Source organism: Pongo pygmaeus, chromosome 3 (assembly GCF_028885625.2).
Source record: "Pongo pygmaeus isolate AG05252 chromosome 3, NHGRI_mPonPyg2-v2.0_pri, whole genome shotgun sequence".
In the NCBI taxonomy this organism is placed as follows: domain Eukaryota; kingdom Metazoa; phylum Chordata; class Mammalia; order Primates; family Hominidae; genus Pongo; species Pongo pygmaeus.
In genome coordinates, this window is record NC_072376.2 from 151,090,945 (window position 1) to 151,106,853 (window position 15,909).

Here is a 15,909-nt window from a genome sequence, read left to right on the forward strand (position 1 = left end):
TTTAGAGTGTTTAATATGTGTTTCTCCATTTGCTAATGTGGTGGTAACTTGCTACACTTAACAGCCTGGTTGGTGCAGTATCTAATCCTACTCATTAGCTAGTTATATCCTGTGACATAAACTTACAAAAGAACAGAAAAGCAGTGGAGAAGTAGGAAAATGTTTATCAAGGCAGTAAAGTAGTCAAAATAAATGCTTACACAATAACATGCTTTAACTCATTTGGAGTAAGTGCTGGCTATTAAATATAGTCAAAACAGATACCATGCTGTGAATTACAGGGTCTTAAACATCTCCTTCACTGATATTTGACTTGTTAGAGTGTAATGGTGGGCGGAGAGAGGAGTATCACAATAAATAATAGAAGATAAATTCTAGGCCTGTCAGCAATGATTTCTTATGTGTTATTTTCACTTAAACACTGAAGGAAATGACAAAGGCATAAATAGAATGAAAGCCAACTTAATGAAGTCTTTTTTATACAGTTCAGCAACACTGAATCTAAACCAGACAAGAAAATTTCAGCACTTAAGTCAGACCCCAGGACTGGTTTGCCAGAATCAAAACTGAGATGCGCTTCTGGAATTGTTGTAGAGTGAGTTAAAAAGGTTAATGTGTTCATGTCATCTAATTTTTGCATTTTTTCAACTTGGTGGTGCCTGCAAAATCTCTGTAGAATTATAAGGTTTACTCTGTAATTGAAGATGTACTGTAGATTAGTGACTACTTAGTCACTGCAGAGTATTGAGCACAGCAATAAATCTAAAATTAAAAAAAAAACTATGAACCTTCAAAGGTTAAGAGGCCTCCAGTACAAGCTAGTCTACCTTTTAGCTTCTAAAGATACTTATATCTGAACTGCAGTTGACCAAAATTTACATTGTCATTGCAAAATCAAAACAAGTCAAAGATTGTGCTGTGTTAATCTTCCACACACTGATAGCTGTCTGTGAACAAAAGTTGCTTCAAGAAAGCCAATTGGTATTGGATTAATCCATTCATTTAACCATTTTATTGACAATATATTTCATGTCAGACACCACGTCATGTACTACTATAATCCAAATATGAAGTGCATCTTCCTTCCCTCTCTGTCTTAGGGACCTAGGTATATGGCTTGAATCATAAATTCTAAAATAGTAGAAAAGCCAAAGCCTTCTTGTATAGCCTTACTTTTTCTTGGTGCCATCTACTTCCAGACCTATTAATAAAGAAAGTTTAGTTCCTTTAATAGTAACACACACACATACACACATACTCCTGCCTGTTCTCAAGTTCAGTAATGCCATTAAAAATGTAGTACTCACAAATATAGAATTATATGGCAAAATGCATAACCTTCTCCCATTTCTCTAGGTCTCCGCTTATACCTCTTTCCTCTTCTCCAATCTCTCTCATGTCTCAAAGCCAAAACAAATTTTTTCCTACTTTTATACCAAATTATTTCCTACTTTTAGACATCTGTGTAATATTTCATTGGAATGTTCTAACTCAAAACTAAGTCCTCTTTCTGGTTCATGGTACCCAATAATATCTCCAGTTGCTAGAAAAGGATTGTTCAACAGAATTTTCTGTAATAACGGAAGCATTCTATATTCATATTGTCCATAGACTAGCCACTGATCATTTGTGGCTACTGAGCATTTGAAATGTGGCTAGTGTACCTGAGGACTGACTTTTTAAGTTTCTAAAATTTTAATTAATTTAAATTTAAACAGCTGCATGTGGCCAGTGGTTACTATTTAGGACAACACCACTTCATACAAAGTAATTTCTACTAGACCTACAAGTACTTCCTTAATAATCAGAGCTTATTTGCAATCATGTCACCAAGCGTATCTTCATAGACCTCATTTTCTTCATATTAAATATTTCAATCTTTTAACAAATACCACAAAGAACTGAATTATCAAACCAAACTCACGTGAATCAGAGATTTTACCCAGTATCAGGCTTTCCTAATAATTTTGAGTTTAAAGTAATCCATGGCACAGGCAAAGCAAAGAGAAGTCCAGATCCCCTAGTTTAGCTGTCCTGGTGTCTTCTCACCAGATCAGAATACTTCCTGGCCCTGATTAACTTAGGTAATCTCTAATAACATAGGCAACAACACTACTTACATAGAAGACATATCTTTTATCATGCATTGTCTCCATTTTATACTGAAATAGCTTTCATAAAATTTCCTAGAAAGTCTTGGCCACACATCCATAGATTTCATTCCTAACAGTTGACAGTTTGCCGTAAGCAATCGTTGACAGACCAGGTGCATCTGCTCAAAGCATTCCCTAAATAAAGACTTTCCCATTACTAAATAGAGTTAGTATGTTTTTCAATAGATCTGTAATTTGAATGTGTATAAGAAGACTCAACTTGGTGGCTTTTGTTCTTTCTTGGGGTCATTTTCCAGGCAAAGAAAGAAAATAGATTATACTGCTGCTTAACCATTTTTTTCCTGCTCAAGAAAGTGTGTGTTCATTTATGCTAAGTTATATATCTAATAGTTAGGCAGCTGTGGTGAGAATGTATTCCTGGTTAAGTGTCATTCAAAATGCAACTCCATGTTTGTGCTAAGGTCATCAATTCCAGAGAAACACTAAAAATAAAATATTAATATTAAATGCAGGTTACCTACATTATGCGCATCTAGATTTTTGATGTTGCAGAGCAAGGCCTCTGGTGGCCTTACAACCCAGCTCTTCCTCCCTTTCTCACTTTAGAATAACTATAGAATGTCCTGGGAATATAACATCTTGGAATAAGGAGGAATTGACTAGAATAGCTTGGACTCTGTTCTCACCCTCCTAGAACAGGATGGATGCTTGCAATGCTTTAGCTCAGCTAGTCAAATTACCCCTGGGTATAAAACCCAGGGTAGAGTGCTTTACAGGATCCCTCAGCTGTGGTGTGACATAGGGCCCATGCATATGAGGCTCCGTCCACCCTAGGCAGTGTTCCTGAGCCTTAGGAGACTGGCTCACCATGGATTTTAGGCTGCTATTGTCCCTTGCTGCCCATCTCTGAGTAATAAAATTCACTTGTGTGAGTGTTTCACTGGAATCATGTGGATTGATACCAGTGCATGTTATTAACAAAGTGTTTAGAGCCCTCCCCTAAGATTGATGCCAGTACACAGTGAACCTGCTTCACAGGTGTCCAGTATGGTAGCCAGTAGCCACATGTGTCTATTAAGCACCCGAAATGTGGCTAATTCAAAATAAGATGTGCTGTAACTATAAAATGTAAACCAGTACAACAAAAGAAAAGTAGAATATTTTGTTAATAATTTCTATGTTGATTACTAAGAAAACAGTATTTTGGATATATTGTGTTAAATAAAATATGCTATCAAAATAATTTTACCTATTTATTTTTACTTCTTGAGACCAAGTTTCACTCTTGTTACCCAGGCTAGAGTGCAATGGCATGATCTCTGCTCACTGCAACCTCTGCCTCCTGGGTTCATGTGATTCTCCAGCCTCAGCCTCCCTAGTAGCTGGGATTATAGGCATGCCACCACCACTCCCGGCTCATTTTTTTTTTTTTTTTTTGGTAGAGCTGGGGTTTCACCATGTTGGCCAGGAGCTCTCGAACTCCTGACCTCAGGTGATCTGCCTGCCTCAGCCTCCCAAAGTGCTGGGATTACAGGTGTGAGCCACTGCACCCAGCCTACTTTACTTTTTAAATGTGACATGTAGAAGTTGAGGTGCTTGTGGAAGCTCAAGCCAACAGGATATATCTAGCAGGTATGCTGCTATTGGAACCTGAAGCCCACGTGAGAATGCTGTTGGCAGTTTAAATTTGGATGAACGTAGCCTTTAAGGAGCAGAGTTGAAACCACGTTGGATAAAAACACACAAGGAAGATTGAGAGGGAGGAGAGCAACAGGAAACCAGCATTTTAGAGATATTTGGAAGTTGAGAAGCCTTCTACATTCACTGAAGAAGACTTATCAGAAATGAAAAATTGGGAGAGTTAGAGGAGTGTCTCAAGGGCCAGGAAAACAGAACAATGTTTTTTACACTATGCTCCCCAAAGTCCCACTGGGGGTTACTACGATTTGTTACAGCAGAGAGGAGTGAATAGGTGAATAGATGTGGCTCCACATCTCTTACCAAAATCAGAGTAAGGGTGCTTTTATTGATCAGTTTCCACTTTTCCATAGAATTTTATTTAAATAAGCAGTTTTGTGATAAAATTACATTTAAATTTTGAGTAGAAAATTGGATGTAGAGTGAATGATGAATGTCACCTGGTCACTTGGCTGGAGCATACTGTGAATGTAGCCAAGAAGATGCAGCTACTAGGCTGGGCACGGCGGCTCACGCCTGTAATCTCAGCACTTTGGGAGGCCAAGGCAAGCAGATTGCTTGAGGTCAGGAGCTCAAGACCAGCCTGGCCAAAATAGTGAAACCCCATCTCTACAAAAAATATTAAAAATTAGCCAGGTATGATGGCATGCACCTGTAATCCCAGCTATTCAGGAGGCTGAGGCAGGATAATCGCTTGAACCTGGGAGGTGGAGGTTGCAGAGAGCCGAGATTGCACCACTGCACTCCAGCCTGGGCGACAGAGTGAGAATCTGTCTCAAAAAAAAAAAAAAAAAAAAGATTCAGCTACTAATTACGTTCATCAATTCACATAATTAATGATATGCATTTTTGTTCTCTGTGGTCCCATAGCCTCTATACATTGCTATGTGGTGGTGCTTCGCATATCTATCTTCATTTTTATTTACCTTCCCTGTATCCCCCTCTAGACTGTGAATACACAAAAAATCTCTCCAGTGACTTTCATCTTTGTATTGCAAGTGTAAAAAGATGAAGAAAACTTTATTCACTAGACCTGATCTTAAGGAGAAAACTGCCTGATTTCAGGAAGAGAGACAAATCTCAAAAGCATGCTCAAACAGAATAAGACGCTTACTGAACTACTTAGCAGGAGAAAAAGAGATAGTTTGCTTTGTTTCTCAGAAGAAAGAAGAAAAGGAAGAATGAATAAAGAATTAAGGGAGAAAATGGGTGGTGAAAGAGAAGGCAGGGCTTATGATGTGATTCTGTGACTCATACATTGTCAATAATGTTTCTACACATACAAATCCTTTTCTTTAAATAACTGATAAAGCTTCTAAATTTTATATTGTGCTAATGTAGAGCAAAACACAGACAATGTGTATAGGGCAGATATTTGGAGGAAGTCCCATGAAAATGGACTATCTGGGAATTCGAAGAGATCATGAAGAGGCTTTGAACTTTCGTAGGCCAAAGGTATTTGGAATAGGACTTTTTAGACTACCACTGGCTAGTAAAAAACTAATGTGAACCACAAAATGCAAGCCACATATGTAATTTTAAATGTTGTAGTTGTCACATATAGTTGTCTACATGACTCAGCGTTATAGTCTTCACACTTGAATGAGTTTCTTTCTAATATGCTTTGTCTTAGTGGATAAACACCACTATTTTTTTTCTTGTTTGTTTACTTTTTTATTTTTATTTTATTTTATTTTTCTTTAAGTTCTGGGATACATGTGCTGAACATGCAGGTTTGTTACATAGGTATACATGTGCCATGGTGGTTTGCTGCACCTATCAACCCGTCATCTAGGTTTTAAGCCCTGCATGCATTAGGTATTTTTCCTAATGCTCTCCCTCCCTTTGCCCCCTAACCCCCGACAGGCCGCAGCATGTGACGTTCCCCTCCCTGTGTCTATGGAACACCTCTATTCTTAAAATTAAGTAAATTAAATACCTGGGAATATTTTACTGTCTCCCTCCCTCATCCCACACCATCTTCATAAATTAATAAATTCTCCCAAATACTTTTTGCATTTACTCCCTGTGATAGACACAATAATGGCCCACCAAAGATGTCCACATCCTAATACCTCAAGCCTGTGAAAGTGTTTTCTTAGGTGACAAAAAACACTTTGCAGATGTGATTAAATTGAAGCTCTTGGGATAAGAAGATTATTCTGGATTATCTCAATGAGCCAAACCCAATATAATCACAAGGATCTTCGTAAAAGGAAGGTAGAAGGATTACAGTCAGAGAAGGGGATGTGACAACAGAGAAAGAAGCCAGAGGGACTCAAGGAAGAGGCCTTAAGCCAAGGAATGCAGGAAAACCAGAAAAGGCAAAGAAACAATTCCCTTCCCCAGAGTAATAAGAAGAAACACAGCTCTGCTGATCCTTGATTTTAGCCCCATAGATCCATTTCAGACTTCTGACTTCCAGAACTGTAAGATATAAGTTTATGCTGTTTAAAGCCACTAAGTGTGTGGTAATTTATTTTAGTAGCTATAGGCAACCAATATGTCCCCTCATTACAGTCTCTGTGTCCACAGACTGGGTTTGGTGCTTATCATGTTGTAACCACCCAATGGGTTCACCTTGCCCACTGCCTATGGAGAACCGATTTATCAAGACAGTAGAATTACAATACAGAAAGAGTAATTCACTCAGAGCTGGCTGTACAGGAGACTGGAGTTTCATTATTATTACTCAAATTAGTTTATCTGAGCATTAGGGGATCAGAGTTTTTAAAAATAATTTGGTGGGTAGAGGAAGGCCAGTGAGTTGAGGGTGCTGATTGTTTGGGTAGGAGATGAAATCATAGGGAATTGAAGCTGTCCTCTTGCACTGAGTCAGTTCCTGAGTGGGGGCCACAGATCAGATGAGCCAGTTTATCAATCTGGGTGGTGCCACCTTATCCATGAAGTGCAGAGTCTGCAAAATATCTCAAACGCTGATTTCAGGAGCAGTTTAGGGAGAGTCAGAGTCTTGTAGCCTCTAGCTGCATGACTTCTAAACTATAATTTTTAATCTTGTGGCTAATTTGTTAGTACTACAAAGGCAGTCTAGTCTGCAGGCAAGAAGGAGGTTTTGGGTAAGGCCTGTTATTTTCTTTGTTTTAAACTATAAACTAAGTTCCTCCCAAAGTTAGTTCAACCTACACCCAGGAATGAACAAGGACAGTTTGGATGTTAGAAGCAAGATGGAGTAGGTTAGGTCCGCTCTCTTTCACTGTCTCGGTTATAATTTTGCAATGCTAGTTTCAATGTCTTGCCTAGAACAATTGCCACAAACCTCTTTATTGTCGCCCTTCTTATGTGTTGATTCTCTATAATCTACTCTGTTCAAATACTCAGGGTTTTTGTAGAGATTTTCCTTGCTTGTCACCCAAAGGAATCATACACAGCTTCCTCACCAAGTCTTATATGGCGCCATCTGACCTGGTCTTCGCCTACATCTGCAGCATGTGTCTCTCTCCTCTGCCTCAAACACTGCTTAAGATCCCTGTGCACTTTGTATGATATTTTCATTCTAAATTTGCACGTGTTGTGCCCAGCACGTACAACAGCTGGAATACTTTTCACAATCCCAACCCTCCTATACCCCTTTGCCTGGTTAGCTTTTAATGCCTTGTTTATAAATCATCCCTCTAGAATCTCATCTCTGTGCTCCCTAGGTAGGATTAGGTATTACTATCATGCTGCCGCAATGCCCCATTCATGCCGCTATCAGGCCCTTAAAGCACTGTCTTATATCTGTTTACTGGTCTCTTTCATCAGGCTGTTAATTACTTGAGAAAAACTGCTTTATGTTTGAATGCGTAACACTCAATCTGGGACACAGTAGTTGTTTTTTGTTTGTTGAACGAGTTAAATTATTGAATTAAAGTATGTAATATAGTACATCTATAAAAAAGTTCAGTTTCTAGGAAAAAGAAGGAAATTCTTTAACAGTAAATTATAATGTTAAGAAACAGTGAGAAAAACATGTCATCAGTAAAAGAAAAGTTAATGCATGTTATAAAACATCACAACTTATTTAGCTATTGATAATCTGGAAAATCCATTTATAACAGGAAATGTTGTATAAAGCAAATCAGGGTTTCAATGGTAAATTTCCAGTTTAAAAATACAAATTATCGTTGCGTTTGTATAATGCAGATAAGAATCAGTTTTGATAAATGAGGGAAAACAATTTTATAGGATAAACCAATGATTTAAAATCTATATTCATATTGAGATTAAATGAACATCCCTGGAAGGGTCTTTCATTGCCACATTCGTTTTGTTATATAGCTAAAAAGCTAATAGGCTCATCTCAAGGCTTCTTGTTGTAGCTCTATTTACTAAAGGGTTAAAGGTGGCCGGGCGCAGTGGCTCATGCCTGTAATAAAGGTGGCCAGGCGCAGTGGCTCATGCCTGTAATAAAGGTGGCCGGGTGCAGTGGCTCACGCTTGTAATCCCAGCAGTTTGGGAGGCCGAGGCAGGCGGATCAGGAAGTCAAGAGATGGAGATCAGCCTGACCAACATGGTGAAACCCCATCTCTACTAAAAATACAAAAATTAGCTGGGCGTGGTGGCATGTGCCTGTAGTCCCAGCTACTCAGGAGGCTGAGGCAGGAAAATCACTTGAACCTGGGAGGCGGAGGTTGCAGTGAGCCGAGATCACACCACTCCACTCAAGTCTGGACGACAGAGTGAGACTCTGTCTCCAAAAAAAGAAAAAAAAAAAAAAAAGAGTTAAAGGTAAATTGTGGAGAGTATCTTATTTGAAAATTACACTGCCTGGACACTGCAGATTATTAGGTTATAGATTCTGCTAGAAAAGCTCAGAAGTGAGAGAATCTGTTTTATACTTGTTTTTTCTCAGACCTAAAAAATAGTAGTAAATTCTCTGGACAGTGAAGCAGGGAATTGCAGTACTGTATAGGTGAGACAGATTTTTCTTGCTAACATGGAAAACTAACCATCCTTCTTCTTTTTCTTCATTTTTTCCTCTCTCTCGTTTAGACCTCAGATGTATAAATAACTGAAGAAGCTGTGCTATTTTAAAACATCCACTGATGATTTTTCATTGGTACGTACATTTCTATCACAGCCATTTAGTATCATTGTAATTTGCTGTTTAATAACTCCCCTTTCTAAAAACTGATATTAATGGAATACATTATTGCATTTAATTTGTTCAAAATTATTATTTTTTAATACTATTAAGCATTTCCTCAGTTCATGATCCTTCTTCTTGCTGAACCTGTGCAGCCCCTCGCCTGATTTTGTTGCTGCTTTGTTTTTGTCGTCGTTATTTTCCTTCCTGTGACCACAGCTCCATTCCACCTGCCTTCTAAATGTCCCTCTAAGAACTGCGTTAGCTAGAAGCTAAAAACGCTGGCTTGCTGTTTTTTCATTATCATCCTCTTCTAAGTATTTTGAAACTATTTTTTCCTAACCTAAAGTTTTAACCTTTTTTTTTTTTTTTTGACGGTGTCTTGCTCTGTCGCCAGGCTGGAGTGCAGTGGTGCGATCTCGGCTCACTACAACCTCTGTCCCCTGGGTTCAAGCAATTATCTTGGCTCAGCCTCCCTAGTAGCTGGGATTACAGGCGTGTGCTACCTAGCCGGGTATGTAACATCCAGCTAATTTTTTTTTTTTTTTGGAAACAGAGTCTTGCTCTGTCGTCCAGGCTGGAGTGCAGCGGCGCGATCTCGGCTCACTGCAACCTCCACCTCCCAGGTTCAAGCAATTCTCTGCCCTCAGCCTCCCGAGTAGCTGGGATTACAGGCACCAGCCACCATGCCTGGCTAATTTTTTAGTATTTTTAGTAGAGATGGGATGTCACCATCTTGGCCACACTGGTCTTGAACTCCTGACCTTGTTATCCACCTGCCTTGGCCTCCCAATAATTTTTGTATTTTTAGTAGAGATGAGGTTTGGCCATGTTGGCCAGGCTGGTCTCAAACTTCTGACCTCAGGTGATCTGCCAGCTTCTGTCTTTCAAAGTGCTGGGATTACAGGCATGAGCCACCGCCCCCAGCGAATGATGTATTTTTAAGATGGCAGATATGTAGGATTTTAAGCTATCCTTTTGTTGTTGATTTGATTTTGCTGTATTATTGCTTCATTCTCTCAGATATTGAATTCTTGGAATTTAATTAGTTTTCACTGAGTCCCAGGAGAAATTCAATTTTTGTGAATGGTCCATGGATATTCAAAAACTCTATTTGCTTATTAGGTATTAAATATATATACTAATATATTAGGTAAATATATATAAATATGTATATTAGTAAGCTTAATTTTAAATGTGTCTATACATGTTAAAAAATTCTGTACTTTCATGTTTTGTCAGTTTGATCTAAACCATTTTTGAGGAAGTGATAAAATCTCTAACTGAAATTGGAAATGCATCCACATCTCCCTATTGTTCTGCCCGCTGCTCATGCCACTCCTCTCCTGACAAAACAGAAACTTCTGAAACCAAGGGGAGAGGGGAATTGTTAATTAGAAGTAAATAGTAGCTAGTAATCATTTTTACTAGCTATGACCCTCATGGCAGGATTGTCGAAATGAAGCCTATTATATGACTTGAATTGCTTTACTATTTGCTGGATTTTCCCTTGGTGAGAAAACTTCCCAAATTGTAATTCACCCTTAACATCCCCCTACAGCTAGGTGAGGCAAATGCCAGTATGCCCTGTGGCCAATGGATAGCCTGAAGAACCAAATAATATTCATCATCAATTCTCCCATGACAGCAGTTTCTTCTGCTTTTGTCCGATAAGCAAAAAAATTTCCATATTTATGAATAGATGAACAATAAAACAATTGGTGATCAAAGAACATGGATAATTTTAAGAGGCTTTTATGTAAAGGTGTCTAAAATGTGCCAGACACTTACCATGTGCCTTTGGACAAACTACTTAACTCCACCTTGCTTCACAGTAGTGTCGACCTCACAAAGTGGCAAGAGGATTGAACAAGTTAGCATACTGTTAGCACTTAGAATGTACTAAAGTCGTATAATATGCATTTGATAGTCATTAGATATTATTGGCTGCATTTCACTTTTCATATTCTTTCCACTTTCTTGATTTATTCATACTTTGTGTAACTGTGTATGTGGTGTGTGTATATGTAGAGGAAACCTGTTATAGGCATTATATTCTCTGGGAATTTCACTTCTTCAAAATCATTCACCCATCTACTTGTGCAGGGACCTTAGAACAATTTTTATACTCTATTTGGGGTTAGAACTTAGTATCTGTTATTGTGACTAAAGATTTGAGTCTTTGAGTTGTTCTCTTGATTGGGGAAGATGTATAGCCTAAGGCATTGCAGAGAGAAAGCCAGTACATGGAGGAATAGAGCTATAATACAGTCGCCCAGAGACATAGAGATAAGAAATGGAGAGAGAATAATGCCTGGTTTCATATCACTTTCCATTTCCAGATTTTCAGCCCTGCTGAGGCCAGATGGCATTCCTGACAAAGGGTTTTTCAAGACATTACCATATTCTTATCATAACTCCTCTTTTGTTTCAATTACTTGAATTGGTTTCTGTTATTTGCATCTAAAAGAGTATCAAACAATATAATCTAATAGACCATAACAAGCTTGGTAAGGCTGAAAATTGTGTCCTTGACTGCTTCTGGGATCCGAAGATAATACAGCGATCATTGTTTGACATCTTTTCACTCACCACATATCTGAAACACAAAGCTCAGGATGTCTGCCATCCATCCAACTTGAACAAATTTGAGAAATAAAAGATGACATCAATGAAGGTATTCTGAAACTACAATAAATTGTTTCATCATCTAAAATAGACATTCATCTTAGATCCAAAGATTCTTAGTAGATGCCCACTGCTCCTTTCCCTTTTAGTTCTCCTGCCTCATTTCATTTCCTACCCAGCTCATGCAAGCTTATTCCATGGGGCTATGCGCTTCCATTTTTACATTCTCACTGATGGAAAGCCATCAGTTCACATCATCTTCAACTGGCAATTTCATTTCATCAAAAAGTGTATGTTGAGACTAATATTTTCCAGACAGCCTACTTGAGTTAGGTTGTAGCTACAAAGTGCAATAGACATGGTTTCTAAACCCAAAGTATCATCTCTCTCAGAGTATGCCTAGGTGTGATAAGGTGGGGAAGAGGAGATGGTTCTTTCGCATGCCTGTTGTTTTCATTAAGAGCTACATTAAGGAAATACTCTTAGCCTCTTTCTAGAACAGTAGTATCTTAATCTTATAGGTGAGTTTGGTGGAAAAAAAAAAAAACAACAACTGATTATATGTATTTTCTTCTTGGGAAGCAGCCTGACCACAGAGGACATCAATTCTACTGGGCATTAATTCACACTATAAGTTTTATAGGGTCAAGGATCTGTGGGAAAAAAGCTTGAATGGTACAAGGCTGCCTACAGTTAGATGGGCACATTTTTTTAACCCTAGAGTTCAATGTTAGAAAATCCACTTGTCCATAGCTATGAGTCATATTCTCCTGTGTTAGCTGTATCTGCATGATGGTGATATTTTGTTCTTCTATCTGCCTTATAATTTAGATGTATGTCTTAACTGATTAATAGACCCAGTGGAAAAGAGTGTTACTAGCCTCCTCAAGAACATTAACAATGTGTATCTAGAATCCTGTCCTCTCACCTGGGCTTTTGCCCTGTAATCTAATAATCAGGGGAAATATCCAGATGGATTTTTTTTTTTTTTTTTTTGAGATGGAGTCTGTCTCTGTTGCCCAGGCTGGAGTGCAATGGCATGATCTCGGCTCACTGCAACTTTTGCCTCCTGGGTTCAAGCGATTCTCCTGCCTCAGCCTCCTGAGTAGCTGGGATTACAGGCACCCACCACCACGCCTGGCTAATTTTTCGTATTTTTAGTAGTGATGGGGTTTCACCATGTTGTTCAGGTTGGTCTCGAATTCCTGACCTCAAGTGATCCACCCATCTTGTCCTCCCAAAGTGCTGGGATTATAGGCATGAGCCACTGTGCCCGGCCCCCGATGGAATTTTCACCACCCCAAATTCAGGACTTCACAAATGGAAATGTGTGACAATCTCCAACCATTCCATAAAGGGAAATCAGAAGTTTATCACCAAGCATGCCTGTTTCAGTCACATACTTCCCTAATCATCAGCTCATTCAGCTGAAACCTCAGAGTCAGAATGACTCATCCTCCTCTTATTCTAGTAAGTTAAGCATAGAGTCCTGTTGGTTTTTTCTTCACAAGTGTTTTATTTATCTGCTTTCATCACTAATCTCAATCTAGACTTCTTCATGCCTGCTCATTGCAAAAGCTCATCAGCTATATTTTGCTGATTCTAGATTTTTTCCTTATAATCTCTCCAGCAGAGCTGACAACATAATCTTGTTTAGTTGCCACTTTGACCACATTATTCCTGCCCAAAATACCTTCAGTGACTTCCGTCTTCAGATCAAATTCTTTTTCATGTTTTAAAGGCTCTGTCATAAGTGAATATAATACAACCAACTTCTTCTTATTTGTTATTCTCTAGTCTACTTGGACTTAACTGTTTTATAAACCAAAAGCATGGTCCACTTTTACTATATGTCTTTACTGAAATTGTAAACCACACATATATCATCATCTGAAATCAACTTCTACCCCACTGTCAATCACCTCCAAATATTTAAGGACTAAAGCAGAGCCCGGCATCTTTTATCGGTTAACTTATTTACAATTATAACACACAGTTTCCAGTTAATCATACACTGTATTAAATTGTGTATTCCTGTGGTTTTATAGATTCATCTTTATCCAAGCTGAATTACTGTGAGTTCCTAGGGCTGAAGAATCATGGTACATTTCCCACATCATAAAATTCATTATTAATCATATAGTAGATAAAAAATATTTAATAACTGATTGCCTTATAAATAAAACGAAGTAATTGCCTTCACCTAAGAGATGGCTTGATTCAACAGTTTGAAACTTGAGTCATTTGATAATCAAAATCTACTCTGATCTCTGATTTTCTCTGTTGCTCTAGGCAAGCCATTTTACTTACTTTGGACTCATTTTCTTAATCCAAAAATGGAAGTAAGGCTTGTCATCTGTCTTATTCATAGTCACAGGTGAGGAGTATCCTAGTCAATACAAGGCACATAGCTAATACAAAGTTTAATAAAAATGATAAATAACATCTATTACAAAATTGAACCATTGTTCAATTTCTTCTGCCCTTTCAGTTCTTTGATTCAATATTCTTTCACTGAAATCCGAGAGCTTTAATTTTAAAAAGTGTTTTACTAATAGTTGTAGACTTTCTACATTAGCTTTTTCTTGTCATTAGGCACACCTGGATGATATCAAATTATTCTTTTAAGGAAATCAATATATCACGAAAAATGCATAGAAAAACATCTGGCAATAACATTTCAGGTAAGGGAAATTTGAGTATGAGAAAACTATATCATAGAATTCCCTGTTTTCCATGGAAACTTTCTTTAAATAATTTAAAATAATATTTTCTCTATTTTTTAATTCCTTAAGCAAAATTACTGTTCTTTTGCTACAAGAGCCACTTTTCTTTTATTGTGAATTATGAAGAGTAGAAAAAAATGAAAAAAAAATCATTCTCTGGGTCTCTAAAGAATCAGAAAAAGCTTCAAATAATTTTATTATATTGAAGATTTTCATAGTAAACCATTAAAATCAAATAAATGCCTTGACTTGAGAGACAATAACTTTGTTAATAACACATCATGTTAATTAGATTTTGTTTAGTGTTTTCATGTGGGCAAAATATACATTTTAGGCTGGGCATGGTGACTCATGCCTGTAATCCCAGCATTGTGGGAGGCTGAGACAGGTGGATCACTTGGGATCAGAAGTTCGAGACCAGCCTGACCAACATGGTGAAACCCTGTCTCTATTAAAAATTCAAAAATTAGCCAGGCATGGTGGCACACACGTGTAATCCCAGCTACTTAGAAAGCTGAGGCACGAGAATCCCTTGGACCTGGGAGGTAGAGGTTGCAGTGATCCAAGATTGTGACACTTAACTCTAGCCTGGCCAATAGAGTGAGACTGTGTCTCAATAAATAAATAAATTTTAGAAGTTAAAATCAGGTTAAAAAATCAAAACACCAGAAGAGTATTTATTTTTTAAAAATCACAAATGTTAGAGATAATAATCAGTGAGTATTTAACAATGTAGATCAGATATAATCTAACTTGGAAGAGAGGAGGGAAACATGCTAAGGAGAGACGATGGTAAAATTCCTAGAAATAAAATTTCCCACATTTCTTAATTATATAATTCCTCCAATTATTTTCTCTTTCCAAATATGTGTCTTAAGCCCATTGCAGTTTACAAAGGTAAACTATAAGATTTTTTAAAAAATAAACTCAAATCTTTTTTTTTTTACTATTTAAAAAAATTCTATGTACATGTGAGAAGGAAATATTTGAAATTTTGATAAAGTTCACTGTTTATATTATATGTGCATTTCACTTGCCTATGCTATCTCCATTATATTGGTAAATACTGAAATCTAGAATATTGCCTAATAAGTGCTCTACACTTGCTTCTCCTAGAGTGAATTCTTTACTTTGCTCCTATACTCTAGTTGTGCTGGTCTTTCATTTGTTTTCTTAAACAAGCCTTGCTTATTTTATTCTGGCTTAGAGCTATTGTCACATCATTCACTTGGCCTGTAACACTCCTCACCCTGCCTCCTCTTATCTCGTTAATGTACACTCATCCTTCAATAGCAACTCATACTACATCTTCAGGAAAGCCTTTGCCAACATCCCAGACCAGATCACATCCACCTGGCTGTACTGTCTTACAGCACCTGAGACTAATCCTAATTTGTGACTACACATTTGACTGATTAAGAAAAAGCATCTCTCCCCCCAACTAGACGGTAGGTTCATGAGGCAGAGGCACTATGTAAACTGTTAGTTGTTGCACTTACAATATTGATTTGTCATAGGGGAAGTGCTTAGTGAATTTTTGCTGAATTAATGAACGAAGAACTAAACTTTGACTGTAGATCATTGAGTAACAAATTATTAAAGGAACATGGCAATGTGAGAATTAAAAAGAGAACATTAAGTAAGCTGAAGGCAGCAT

At 37.7% G+C, this 15,909-nt stretch overlaps 1 long non-coding RNA gene across 1 annotated transcript in view; it reads left to right on the forward strand.

Moving 5' to 3' along the window:
- LOC134739468 (uncharacterized) overlaps positions 1–15,909 on the forward strand; it is a 62,760-nt gene that overhangs the window by 39,987 nt on the left and 6,864 nt on the right. Inside the window, exon 2 of the long non-coding RNA XR_010126141.1 lies at positions 8,805–8,871. This is a non-coding gene — a long non-coding RNA (uncharacterized LOC134739468). The remainder of the gene's footprint in view (positions 1–8,804; positions 8,872–15,909) is intronic.